Raw genomic sequence first — 13,405 nt, 5'->3', positions numbered from 1 at the left:
TGCGCCATTTGAGAGTAAAACTAGCATCCCATCACCCCCAAGTAGCTTCTGGTCTGCTTCCTTCAAACACAGACCTTATCCTGCACGCGCACACGCACGCACACGCTCTAGCCCCAGGAGTCCCCCGTGTGTGCTCAGCTCCCACTCAGGTCCTACAAATTACCCTAGTGCTGGTCTTTTTAAAAAGAGTGGCTTCATCGAGGTATAATTGAAGGGCCCTGCCAGCAAACAGTCCACTGAGTAAATTCTAAAGATCTAATCGGCTTTCTTAATCCATTTTGGACAGGGATCTTCCCATCTGGAGATAGAGAGGACCTCCCATGAGTGGCAGAAAAGGAGAGGTTTTTAAAGGCAGAGAGGGACTGGGGAAAGGAAGTTATTAGCAAAGGATGCCTTGCTTCAGACGAGGGGGCTCTTGAAGGGAGAAGACGTTTCTTTTTTTTTTTTTTTTAAAGATTTTATTTATTTATTTGTCAGAGAGAGAGGGAGAGCGAGCGAGCACAGGCAGACAGAGAGGCAGGCAGAGGCAGAGGGAGAAGCAGGCTCCCTGCCGAGCAAGGAGCCCGATGTGGGACTCGATCCCAGGACGCTGGGATCATGACCTGAGCCGAAGGCAGCTGCTTAACCAACTGAGCCACCCAGGCGTCCCTGGAGAAGACGTTTCTGAGTGCTGGCCGGGACCATCCCAGCTTCACTGGTTCAAGCGTCCCTGACGTGAGTTACTACGGTTTGGGCCCGTGGTTTTCTTCTCCTCTCCCCCCTCCCCTCCTCTTCTCTCCCCTCCTCCCCCCTCCCCTCTCCTTCCCATCCTTCTTTTTTTAAGATTTTATGTATTTATTCACCACAGAGAGACAGCCCGAGCAGGGGGAGTGGCAGGCAGAGGGAGAAGCAGACTTCTGGCTGAGCAGGGAGCCTGATGGGGGGCTCGATCCCAGGACCCGGGGATCGTGACCTGAGCCAAAGGCAGATGTTCAACCCACTGAGCCCCCCATGTCCCTGGGCCCATGGTTTTCTTTTTAGCAACACGAAACGCCACAGATTAAATGTGTACGGTTGGAGGTGTCAGGGCATCGGCAAAGCCCATGAAGCCATCCCTACAGTCAAGGTCACACGCCCAGGTTCTGGCACCCAGTTGCTCGCGTTTGCAGTGAGGCCTGCCCCCACAGCGTCCTGGGCTCGGTGCCTGGGGTCACTCTCTCCTCTCGCCTGAAACTGCCCGTCAGCTCTGTGTAGGGAAAGTGTCCAGTCCAGGCTCGCCTGTGGCTCGGGGCGGCCCGCCACTCTCGTCCCCCTCACTCCAGATCACTCCTCAGTCTTGCCTCGACCTTTACGACCTTGGCATTTCTGGAGCGTGGAGGTCAGCTCCTGTATAGGAAGTCCATCAGCTGGGGCTTGACCGGTGTCCCTCCGAGGTGAGGTGCCCCGTGTCCCCGTCAGGGAGGGGCGCCATCGGCCGCTGCCGCGTGGGGCCTGTCTCACCGCTGGCCATGTTCGCTTGATCGAGGGCGTCCGCTTTGACCCCGTCAGGCACAGCGCTGTCCCTGTGCCTCACATCTGCCCTCCTAACCTTAGGCAAACCGTCCCCTGGGGCCAGGGTCCCACGTGCACGCGGTGTCCGTCCACCCCGTGTGAACCGCCACCGCGCATGTGACTGAACCTCCAAGTAGAGCCCGTAGCGACCTGTGGCTCACAGAATCCAGCCGACAGCACGGCCAGACGCGTGTCCCCCAGACACGCTGGCGCCCACACTCGGGGCGGCGACCGGCGGGGGGAGGACGGCCGGCGCGCACAAGCGACTGGGTTGGGGGGGTCGACAGCTCTGGTCACAAGTCCCGCCCACCTCGTGGCTCTCCACGGCCCCTGGCCCCTCGCCCGCTGGAGGGAGAGCCCGGCCGGGCGGCCTTCTGACTACCGTGACACGTGGCAGGCGCCGCCAGCGGGTCTTGGGGACGGGTGGCACCCCGGACCCCGCACCCTCCCTGAGCTCAGGAAGCCCCGCGGCCGCCCCCACCACACGCTCTGGCTGCAGAGAGGAGCCCGAGGCTGTGTCGGCTCTGGAAGGGGCGCTGAGGCAGGCACCCCCGGGCTCCCTGCGGTGGGAGGGCGGGTCTCCCCGGGCTGGGCCGGCCTCGCTGCGCCCGTGGGTGCCCCCCTGCCCCGCTGTGTTTCCAGGTGGTGCGGGTGGCCGGGGGCCCAGGGCGACGGATAAAGCTCCGGCGGCCGAAGCCCTGCTGCCTTCGGGGGTCCGGCGAGCCCCGCGGACTGCGGTTTCCGTGCTCCTTGTGTCCCCCCGCCGGCTCCCACGCCCTCAGCGGCCGCTCCACGCCGGTGCCTTCGCGCGTCTGCGGCCCCAGATCAGCGAGAGCCGCCATGTGGCCACCGCCGATTCCCGAACTCGGGCTCCGCACTGCCCCGGCCTGCCCGGACTGGGGTGAGCGCGGCCAGAGTGGGGGCGTGGGCCAAGCACCAGGACGACAGCAGCCGCTGGGGAGGCGCTCAGGCTTCCTCGGACGCTGGGCTTCGGGGACACCTCGAAGTGGGGCAGCAGGCGCGTCCATCTGTCCTGCCCCCCGAGGTCCAGGTCCTGCTTCAGCACTTGGTGCTGCCGCTTTGACAAAAGTCCCGGGGCTCGAGGGGTCCGTTCGCACCATCACTGGGGGGGAGGCTGAGTGTCCACGGAGGCCCCGCGCTCCTTCCAGGACGACCGGGGACACTTTCCTCACCAGGCTTTGGGCTGGGGCTGCCCCTTCCCCTGTGTCTCCAGCACCAGGAGAAGCAGCCAGCTCAGCCCCCACCCCGTTGCGGCCTGCTGGGGAGCCGCGCACTGCTGCAGGCACTGGGCTGCACGTCTGGCCCACCGGGCCCAACAGAGACCCCGGGCCCAGCCTGCTGTGGGCTCCCAGCTACTGCCAGAGTCTCTGCAAGCCTGGGACCCAGAGGCCACGAGGGCCGACCCGCAGAGGCGCCAACAGGCGGAGCAGGGCAGGCAGGCCAGGACACAGGGCAGCCTGAGGGCCTCCTACAACCTCATGCGTGCCCCCCCAGACCCCCCACAGGCACACCACGCACCACACACTCACGTGCACACCATACACGCCAGTGCACGCATTTGCCCTGATGTCTGCATTGCCGCTTGTTTTCTACCCCTGAGATTATTTAGAGCCCGATGCGGGGCTCAATCCCAGGACCCTGAGATCATGACCTGAGCCAAAGGCAGAGGCTTTACCCACTGAGCCACCCAGGCGCCCCAACTATTATCTCTTCTTAAAAGCAACCCAGGGATGCCTGGGTGGCTCAGTGGGTTAGGTGTGTGCTTTCAGCTCAGGTTATGATCTCAGGGTCCTGGGATCGAGTCCCGCATCGGGCTCCCTGCTCAGTGGGGGGCCTGCTTCCCTCTCTTCCACTCTACTTGCTTGTGCTCTCTCTTTCTCTCTGTGAAATGAATAAATAAAATCTTAAAAAACAAAAACAAAAAACCAACCCAGGAACATGCTGAAAAACTCCTTGAGAAGAAGCTGTCCTCACCAGCTGCTGCCCCAGAAAACCCGTGTGAATGGAGCTCCTGTGTCCAGCCCCCAGCAGTGCCCAAGGCCCTGCCTCACTGACCACCAGCAGCACACGGCCGGGGGCACATGGGGAGGGCGGCCCCGGCACACACTTGAACGCACACGTGGGCCAAGAGCACACACTTCTGGCCACGGGTCTCAGCCGTCGGAGCAACGGGGAAGGGGGACAGGGCGGGCAGCGTTCTGAGGGCCCGGGAGAAGGACTCCAGCTTCGAGGTGCAGAAGAGGCCATGGGGGGTGGGGGAGGCCTCAGGCGCACGCTTGTGGCGCGCCTGTGGTGCCCCCGAACAAAGGTCCTTCCTGAGCCTCCGAGCTAACTTGAACTCCAGTTTCCTCCTTGGCGGGGGGGGGGGGGGGGGTGGGGGGTGGGGGGTGGGGGGGTTCTTTCTCTTCCTGTTTTTCAGGGCAAGGAAAAGACTCTTGAGCAGACCTGCCCGAACTGGACCTAGGCAGGGCCGCAGACGGGATACTCGAGCAGGGTAGGGTGGGGTAAGTCAGAGCCGGCTGGGGCCAGGGACGGGGTGGCGCAGAGGGCCAGAGCCTGGGCACCCACTGGAAAATGCTGGGCAGCGGGCTGCACTCAGAAGGGCGGGGGAGGCTCAGGGAGGCTTGGGTACCTGATCAGCCTGGGAAGGAGGCCCCTCCGCAGCCTGATCCCACCCCACTGCCTGGGCTGGGCAGTTTCGGGAAGGCTTGATGTCACCTGGAACATTCTGGGATTGGGAGGTGTAGACAGATGCGGTCCCATGGCTGTATCCTGTGCACCTGCGGGAGGAGGCCCGGCGGGGAATGGATGCCAAGCCAGACCGTCTCCAAGCCAGGGCACTCTGGTGCCACGAGGAGTGTGGGGGAAGGGGCTGCCCCGGTGCCGTTCATGCTGAGTCAGAGGCTTCTCTCTGAGAAGCATGTGTCTGCTTTGTGACCCAGGGCCCAGAGCGGCCCTGGTTCCAGAACTTTCCTCATACTCCACTGGCCTCTTGCTGCCCAGCAGGCAGCACTGGTCTTACTTCATGAGGGTCTACCTGTTCCCAAGGCCGGTCGCCTGCACTGTCCGGCCCTGGCTCCCAGCCCTGCTTAGCTCCTGTCGCATCTGCCCGGAGGGGCCCCGCCCCCGCCCTGCTGGCCGCTGCCCGCTCAGCTCTTTGCTCCGTGCACCTTCCTGGCATCTGGGCCCGAGAAGCCAAGCTGGGACGCCGGCTTCCCTGAGGGTCACCCCTCTGGGTTCCTGCAGCCCTGGTGTGGGCCCCACAACAGCCGCTCTGGGACTCCTGACAGCCTGAGCCCCGGGGGCAGGGCGCGCTGGGGCGTCGGTTTCCCCAACAGCGGGCAAGACTTTCCGAGTCTGTGGAGCGAGGAGCGAGTGAAGGAGTGAACAAACAAACGCACATTCTTTTTTTTTTTTTTAAGATTTTATTTCTTTATTGGGATGGCTGGGGGGGCTCAGCCTGTGAAGCGTCTGCCTTTGGCTCAGGTCATGATCTCCAGGCCTGGGGATCAAGTCCCGCATTGGGCTCCCTGCTCTGCGGGGAGCCTGCTTCTCCCTCTCTCCCTCCCTGCTGCTCTATCTCTGTCAAATAAATAAATGAAGCCGCATAGGCACTCTAGGTCAGACCTCCCCTCCTGGGCCTCTGTGCTCCCAGCTGGGAGCAGGAGCCAGGGCTCAGGCCACCCCAGGAGTTCAATGTGGGGACGGCTTTGCCTCTGGGGGTGTCTGTGGGCTGAGGGCCAGGCCTCTCCTGCTTCGAACACCCCCTCTGTGGACAGGCGTTCAGGCTGTGGACACCCCAGGGAAAGGCCTCCTGCAAGGTTTCCTTTGAGGACCTGGTAGCCCTGCACGCCGCCTCTGTCAGGCCACGTGGAACATGCTGCAAACCACAGCTCGTTGGGTCTTTTCCTCACCCATGGTGGCCAGGCCTCACCCAGCCGCGGGGGCCCCGAGCCTCAGACGGAGAGCCCCGGGTGTCTGCCCCGGGTGTCTGCGGAGGGGGTGCCCTCAGCCCTGTGGAGCCGGCTGGGAGTGCAGGCCAGAGCCACCGCAGAGGTCTCAGTCCTTCTCGGGGATTCCCAGCCCTGCCGGCCTCCAGCACCTCCTGAAGGCCCCGGGCCCACTCCAGGGGTCACCCCTGCCCTCTCAGAAGCTATTTCACAGCCTGGCGCTGGGGCTTGGAGAATGACAGGGAGGCCGTGGGTGTCCGGGTTAGTGGGCAGGGGCCCCTTCCTGGAAGCTCCTGGGTCCTTGGGATCGAGCCTGCCCCCGCCCCTGACAGCTTCTCAGGTGGGAAAAGGCCTCAGGCCCCTGTTCCCAATTTAATGGGGTGACAGCGGAATGTGTCACGTGTAGAGAGGGCCTTCAGGCAGATCTCCTTTGCCAAGAACCTAGTAAGCTGCTTGCTGAGGTGGCCTAATGCACAAAGGCCCACGTGGGTGAGTGGAAGGCGATCCCTCTGGGGAAAGGCATCCAGGCGACTCCCAGGATTAGGCCTGGGGGCGGGGGCAGAGATGTAGTGCTGGCAAGAGGACGTCAAGCTTCCTGCTGGCAAGCTGTCTCCCTGGGCCTGTCCCTGGGCCCTTTGGGAGTTGACCCCAGGCTGCAGGCACAGGTGTCCTCCTCCCCCCACCATGCACTGTGAGTCTAGAAGCAGAGGGCCCAGCTGTTGGGACCTGGGGAACTTTCTGGGGGTGAGGTTTCTAAGGGTTTCTCGTCCTCAGGCCAAGCCACTGAGTTCTCACATCCCTAGACCTCTGCCAGTGCATGGAGAAGATGGTCCCTTCCACCAGCATGACAGTGTCTGTGGGGAGCTGGCCCAGCTTAGACGAATTTCTGTCTCCTCAGATCCCACTAGACCCTTCCACCAGCTAGTGCTTCCTCAGGAGCAACTCTAACTTGGCCCTTGGATCAGAGCAGAACAAGGGAAAACAGACCAAGATTTACAACACGATGTCCTCGCCATAGACTGAAACTCTCGTACACTTGCTTCCGGCGGGGATGTTCTAACTGGTTCCCAGACTAGCCTTCCCGCTGTGAGTGACCGTGCAGTTTGACAAATGTACCAGTAGTGGTTTTCTGGAAATGGATAGTAGGCAGCACAAGACTTCCATCCTTGGTGGATAGAAACCCCTAAGGTCAGACCCACAGATGCTCTGCCGGGGATAACGCGTCCAATGAGGGGCAGGGGGTCAATCTAAGCAGAACATGTGGTCCTGCCACGCAGCAGAGGCAGATCAGGGTTCGAGGCAACTGAAGGGATGGAGTCTTCAGGGAGGGGAGGAGGCCGTGCCCAGAAGTCTGGGTGTGGTCTCTGTCTGCTCCCTGTCTAGTCCGTGGCTGAGGAGTGGGCTGAACGCAGGCAGGATGAGATCACCCAAGAGTGACTCAGGACAAAAGAGAGCAGTTGTTATGGGCCCAGTGCTGGGGACCTGGGAGGTCTGGCCCAGCCAGAGAGGGTACAGCTCCTCCACACCTAGTGCACACCCTGGGCATCCAGCCAGGACCTGGAAAGTCTCATCCTTTGGAGTCAGGGCCAGTGCTTCTCTCTCTGAAGCCCTCACAGAGTATACAGGGGAGACAGTTTGGAGGCTGAGTCCCACTGAGTTAGAGGATCTGGGGAAACACCAGAAGTCTTCTGCAGATAACCCTAATAAAGCACAAAACCAAATCCGAACAAGTTTGGAATGATTAGTCAGTAATTAAACTGTCTACCAGAAAAAAAAAAAAACAACCCACCAACAACACAAAACAAAACAAAACAAACCCCAACACTCTTCAGAGGAAGATAACAAAATCCAGACTTTCTATGGTGTATCATCTGTAATGTCCAGTACACAATGAAATATTTCTAGGAATGAAAAGAAACAGGAAAACATTGCCCATAGTCAAGGAAAAAGCAGCCAACTGAAACAAACATTGTCTTGATATACCAAACAAGACTTTGAAGCACATATTTAAATGTGTTCAGAAATTAAAGGAAAATAACATTTTGATGAGCAAACAATTACAAAGTTTTATCATAGAAATGGAAACAATAAAAAAGAATCAAGGGGCGCCTGGGTGGCTCAGTGGGTTGGGCCTCTTTTGGCTTGGGTCATGGTCTCGGGGTCCTGGGGTCAAGCTCCTCATTGGGCTCCCTGCCCACTTGGCGAGGAGCCTGCTTCTCCCTCTCCCTCTGCCTGTGTCTCTGCCTGCTTGTGATCTCTCTCTCTCTCTGCCAAATAAGTAAATAAAATCTTAAAAAAAAGAATCAAATGGAAATTGTGACTTTAAAAGTACAAGAACTAAAAGAAATTTGCTGGGTAAGTTTATTGAGATTGTAGGTATCAGAAAACAGAGTCATTACACTTGAAGGCAGGTCAGTAGAAATGAGCCAATCTGAAGAAAGAGAACAAAAAGACCAAAGAAAAATGAAGAGATTCTCAAGGACCCTCTGGATAAGGGTTAGATAAATGGTCTAACACGCAGGTAACTGATGTCCCAGAAGAAGACAATGAGAAGACAAGTAAAAAATATCTGAAGAACGAACACCCCCAAATTCTCAAACATTTGATTAAAATTGTCAACATACGGACCCAAGGGCTCACCAAACTCCAAGCAGGATAAGCAGAAAAAGAATGACATCGAAGTGCATTATTCCCCACCCGACGAAACCAAAGGTAAAAGGAGGACGTGGAAAGAGACCGGAGGAGGAGCTCTCGCTGCCCAGGGGGAAGCGGCGCGTGAACGACGAGCCTCATAAGCCAACGAGGAGGCCAGGAAGCAGTGAAATGACATCTCCAAAGTGTTAAAAGGAAAAAAAAAAAAAAAAGTCTGTTAATCCAGAAATTCTAGACGAAGCAAAAATATCTCTCAGCAGTGAGGTGAGGGGTGCCTGGAGGGTTTAGTGGGTGGGGCAGGTGATTCGATCTTGGGGTTGTAAGTTCAAGGTCTGTGTCAGGTGTAGAGATGACTTAAAAATAACACCTGAGGGGCACCTGGGTGGCTCAGAGGGTTGATTCCCCGTCTTCGGCTCAGGTCATGATCTCAGGGACCTGGGATGGAGACACGCATCGGGCTCTCTGCTCAGTGGGGAACCTGCTTCCCCCTGTCTCTCTGCCTGCCTCTTTGCCTACTTGTGATCTCTCTCTGTCAAATAAGTAAATAAAATAAAAAAAAAAAGAAACCCAACACCTTAAAAAACTAGGGCGAAACAAGATATTTTCAGGTCAACAAAAGCCAAGAGATTTGTCACCACTAAGACCTGTACTATGAGAAAGCTGAACGATGTTCTTTAGCTCGAAGAGAAATGATCCAGGTGATTCCTTGAAGCTACCAGGAAGAATGAAGAACGTTAAAAATAATAACTACATTGGAAAATATTCAATACAATTTTTCTCATCAAACATTCCTTTAAAAACACTTGACTCCTTAAAATAAAAATAAGAGGGGCGCCGGGGTGGCTCAGTGGGTTGGAGTGTCTGCCTTCGGCTCAGGTCATGATGTCAGGATCCTGGGATCGAGCCCCGCATTGGGCTCTCCGCTCAGCAGGGAGCCTGCTTCCCCCCGCCCACCTCTCTCTCTGCCTGCCTCTCTGCCTACTTGTGATCTCTGTCTGTCAAACAGATAAATAAAATCTTTAAAAAAAATAAAAATAAGAGGGGTGCCTGGCCGCTTCCACCGAAGGAGGAAGTGACTGTTGATGTCAGGGTCTGAGTTTGAGCCCCATGTTTGGGTGTAGAGACAACTTAAGTAAATAAATATTTTAAGAATAACCTAGTGAAGTGGCATATGTAAAAGTCAAAAGTAAAACAATAACAGCCCAGAGGTTGATGAGGCTAAAAGGAATTCTACTCTTGCAAAGTTATTACATTTGCAAAGTGGTTCATATCAACCCCAAACCAATTTTGGTAAATTCAGGATGCGTATCGTTAACAGTACGGGACCAACAAAATACTTTTTAAATGTGTGGCCACGAAACCACATGAGGAAATGAAGTAAAGCCCTAACGCTATTTGTTTGACAGTCCCACCCCAGGAAAGGGGGTCAAGGAGCAACAGGGGGACAAAAAGCAGAAAGAACAGATAGAAAACATGGGGGCACCTGGGTGGCTCAGTGGGTTAAGCTGCTGCCTTCGGCTCAGGTCATGATCTCAGGGTCCTGGGATCGAGTCCCGCATCGGGCTCTCTGCTCAGCAGGGAGCCTGCTTCCTCCTCTGTCTCTGCCTGCCTCTGCCTACTTGTGATCTCTCTCTGCCAAATAAATAAATAAAATCTTTAAAAAAAAAAAAAAAGAAAACATGGGAAAGTGGCATACTTGAACCCACCGAGACCGGTAGGTAAGTACATTAGACACGGCCTGAGTACACACGTCCTGGGCAGAGATCAGCGCCCTGAATGCAGAAGCAAGAGCAGAAGTGCGCCCGACCACCTCAGATATTAGGCGTCTGCCTTCGCTCCGGTCGTAATCTGGGGGTCTTGGGATCCAGCCCCGCATCGAATTGCACCCGAACCCCCCCCTTCCTGCTCAGCAGGGAGCCTGCTTCTCCCTCTGCCTCTGCGCCTCCCGCTCCCTTCCCCCCTCCCTTTGCTCTTCCCCCTGCTCCTGCACGTGCGCGCTCTCTCAAATCAATAAAACCTTTTTAAAAAGATGACACACACTTCACAAGAATACAACCACACACTTATATCCTGAAACACACGGACGGTTTCCAGGAGGGTGGGAGCAGAGGACAGAACTACAAGGAACAATTGGGTGAAAAGAGGGGAACCCGGCCCGGTGGGAGAGCGTGAGAAAGTGATTCTTGGGGGCGCCTGGGGGCTCAGTGGGTTGAGCCTCTGCCTTGGCTCAGGTCATGATCTCAGGGTCCTGGGATCGAGCCCCGCATCGGGCTCTCTGCTCCACGGGGACCCTGCTTCCCTTCCTCTGTCTCTGCCTGCCTCTCTGCCTGCTTGTGATCTCTCTCTGTCAAATAAATGAATAAATCTTAAGGAAAAAAAAAAAAAGTGATTACTGGCACAAATTCCAAGAAAGAAAAAGCGAGGAGGAGAAGAAGGGAGGGAAGAGGAGAGGTGGTGGGGGAGGCAGGATGGGTGAGGTGTCTCCTGGGGAGGGGCTGTTGCTCCTTTCTCCCGGCCAAGGGGCGTAAGGGGACAGGTTAGGGGCCCAAGGCCATTCTGTGTGGCTTCGAGCTTTTAATTTATTATTTTATTTTATTTTATTTCATTTTTTAAGTAGGTGCCATGCCCAGCCTGGAGCCCAGTGCGGGGCTTGAACTCTCGACCTCGAGATCAAGACCTGATGCTTACCTGACTGGGCCCCCCAGGCATCCCTCAGGTTTCTTCCAGGAACGTCTCTGAGAACTGTCTGCCCTTCCAGGGCCACGGTTACCTTGGCCTTGACCAGAGCACAGCTAGGAAAGTGGCCTCGGGGGCTGGTGGGCCCCAAGCTCTGGCTCAGGCAGGAAGAAGGACGTTGCTGAAGCTCAAGGGCTGTGGGGCTGGGGAGGGAAGCCCACCGGCCAGGCCAGGGGGCCATGAGGCCTGGGGTGCAGAGCCGGGGGGGCCCTAGGCCCGGCACAGGCCCGGTGAAGCTGCCTGGAGGTGGTGGCTGGAGCCCATTGCTCCCTGCACGGAGGCCGGGACCCCAGGGAGACCCCTCCTCAGCAGGGCGACTCCCCACAACTGAGCTTTCAGAAGGCGGTGCTGGTGTCCTCTCCTCCAAGAGACAGAGGCCCGTTGCCCCTGCCAGGGGTGCACACCAGCAGCTGCGAGCGGAGGGCCCTGACCTCCACGCCCTGCCTTTTCCTGCATCTCCTCCTCCTTCTCCTCCAAGATTGTATTTATTTATTGGACAGAGAGGGAGAGAGAGAGAGAGAGCACAATCAGGGGGAGCAGCAGGCAGAGGGAGAGGGGGAAGCAGGCTCCCCAGAGAGCAGGGGGAGCCCGATGCAGGGCTCCATCCCAGGACCCTGGACCACGACCTGAGCCGAAGGTGGTCACCAAACCACCTGAGCCCCCCAGGCGCCCCTTCTGTCTTCTTCCTCTTCCTTCCTCCTCCAGAGCCTCTTGGTGGCTGCTGGCCTGGCTGCCCGTTCCACGTCAGGAACACTTGGCCGAGAACAAGATGGTTACCACTGGCCTTAAACAGAAGTGTGTGTCTCTGGTAACGACAGGTGACAGATGCTTCATAAGATCCCCACCCCCGGCCCCGCCGCCAACACAGCATCAGAGCCCTGGGGCTCCCGCTCCCTCTGTCTGGCCGCTTGGGGCACGGGCCAGCCGAAGGGCTCCTCCGCACTTCCCCGCTTCCGTGGACGGGGACCGTGTCCCCTCTGAACTCGGTGCTTCTGAGCCTTCTCTCGGCCTCCGTTTTACCCGCTGACACTCCGGCGACGCGGAAGCCACAGATGGTGGCCCCAGAGGTAGGGGCGCCCTGGGTCCCTGACCCACGCGATCGCCGCGTCATGTGAACAAACGTGTATTTTGGGCAGGGTCCTTACCGCACCACCGCCCAGCCCATCCCGCTGACCCTCCTTGCTGGCTTTTTCCTCTTTCTTTCTTTCTTTCTAAGTCAAAACAAATGACTTCATGGACTGATTCTAGCCCTATTTGTTGAAAAGACTCCCCCGTAGGCTTGCTCTGGAGACCTTAGTGGCCCCCTGCGGCGGGAGGCGTGTGCACCTGCGCCGGGCTGTCCTCGGGGCCCCGGGCTCTGTGTGCGGGCCTGCGCGGCATCTGCTGTCTCCGCACTGCAGCCCCATGGCAGGTCTTGAAGTCCCGAACTCGGTTCTTTTCCAAGGTTGCATTTTGGATCCCACTAACGTGCTTAGTGTTTCCATACCAAGTTTCGATTCGGCTGATCAACTTTTTTGTAATGTATTTGTCAGACTTTGGTACCAGCATTATACTGGCCTCACAGAATGAGGGAAAATGTCCTCTTCTAGCCCGATTTCTGAAAGGTTTTGGGTAATGTTGCTACTTTTCCCTTCATGTTTGATAGAATTCGGCAGTGAGAGCACCTGAAACCGGGTATTTCTTTGTGGGAACTTTGTGGTTAATACACTGAAATTATGCAATAAATATGGGCCACTCCCGCTCTGAATCTCATCCTGGCTCACTTCCTAAACGACGTCTTTATGGAGACATTGTTTGTATCAAAAAGTGGCCGGTGTTGAAGTGTACAGTTCGGTGTTTTTCTTACATTCGGAGAGTTGTGTAACCACAACTACTATCGAATCCCAGAATAGGGCTAATCCTGTTACTCACGGTGGGACGCCGCCGCCACAAACATGGAGTTAGCTAATACCGAGCCCTCGCTCTGGAGCGGTGCGTGTGGCTTTCCGGCACGCACAGGATTCACGGAGATAATAACCCTAGCAATCGAAACACAGTTCCTTCCGGTAGATTCTGTTTGACAAAAGAGAAAACAAGGTTCAGCAGCGTCGGGTGAACTGGTTGGGAGTGGGGACTTGGCCCTGTGCCTCTGGCCCCAGAGCGGGAGCCCTCTGCCCTCCGTGCACACCCTGCCCCACCCGCCAGATCCTCGGGCCTCGGAGGCAGGAGGCAGGGCCTCACCTAGTCCTAGTCCGACCGCGACCTCGGCTGGGGATGCTCAGGTCTTCCACTGTCGGATGAGGACAGGAAGGACTGATCTTGAGATTACAAACAAAATGTGATCAAGCAGGCCAGTCTGCAAACGCACAGCCTTCCAGTGGGGACCAAGGGGTTTTCGTGGCCCCAAGAAAGCCCACACCCATCAGCAGCTGCCCCCAGCAGCTGGCCTGCTCTGTGAGCCACTGTCCCTCCAGGGCTGGCCTGGGGCCTGGCCTGCAGGGACACGGGGTGTCCTGATGTTTATTAAACACTCGTTC

Source organism: Neovison vison, chromosome 5 (genome assembly GCF_020171115.1).
Source record: "Neovison vison isolate M4711 chromosome 5, ASM_NN_V1, whole genome shotgun sequence".
Lineage (NCBI taxonomy): Eukaryota > Metazoa > Chordata > Mammalia > Carnivora > Mustelidae > Neogale > Neogale vison.
This window is presented reverse-complemented; position numbering follows the sequence as displayed.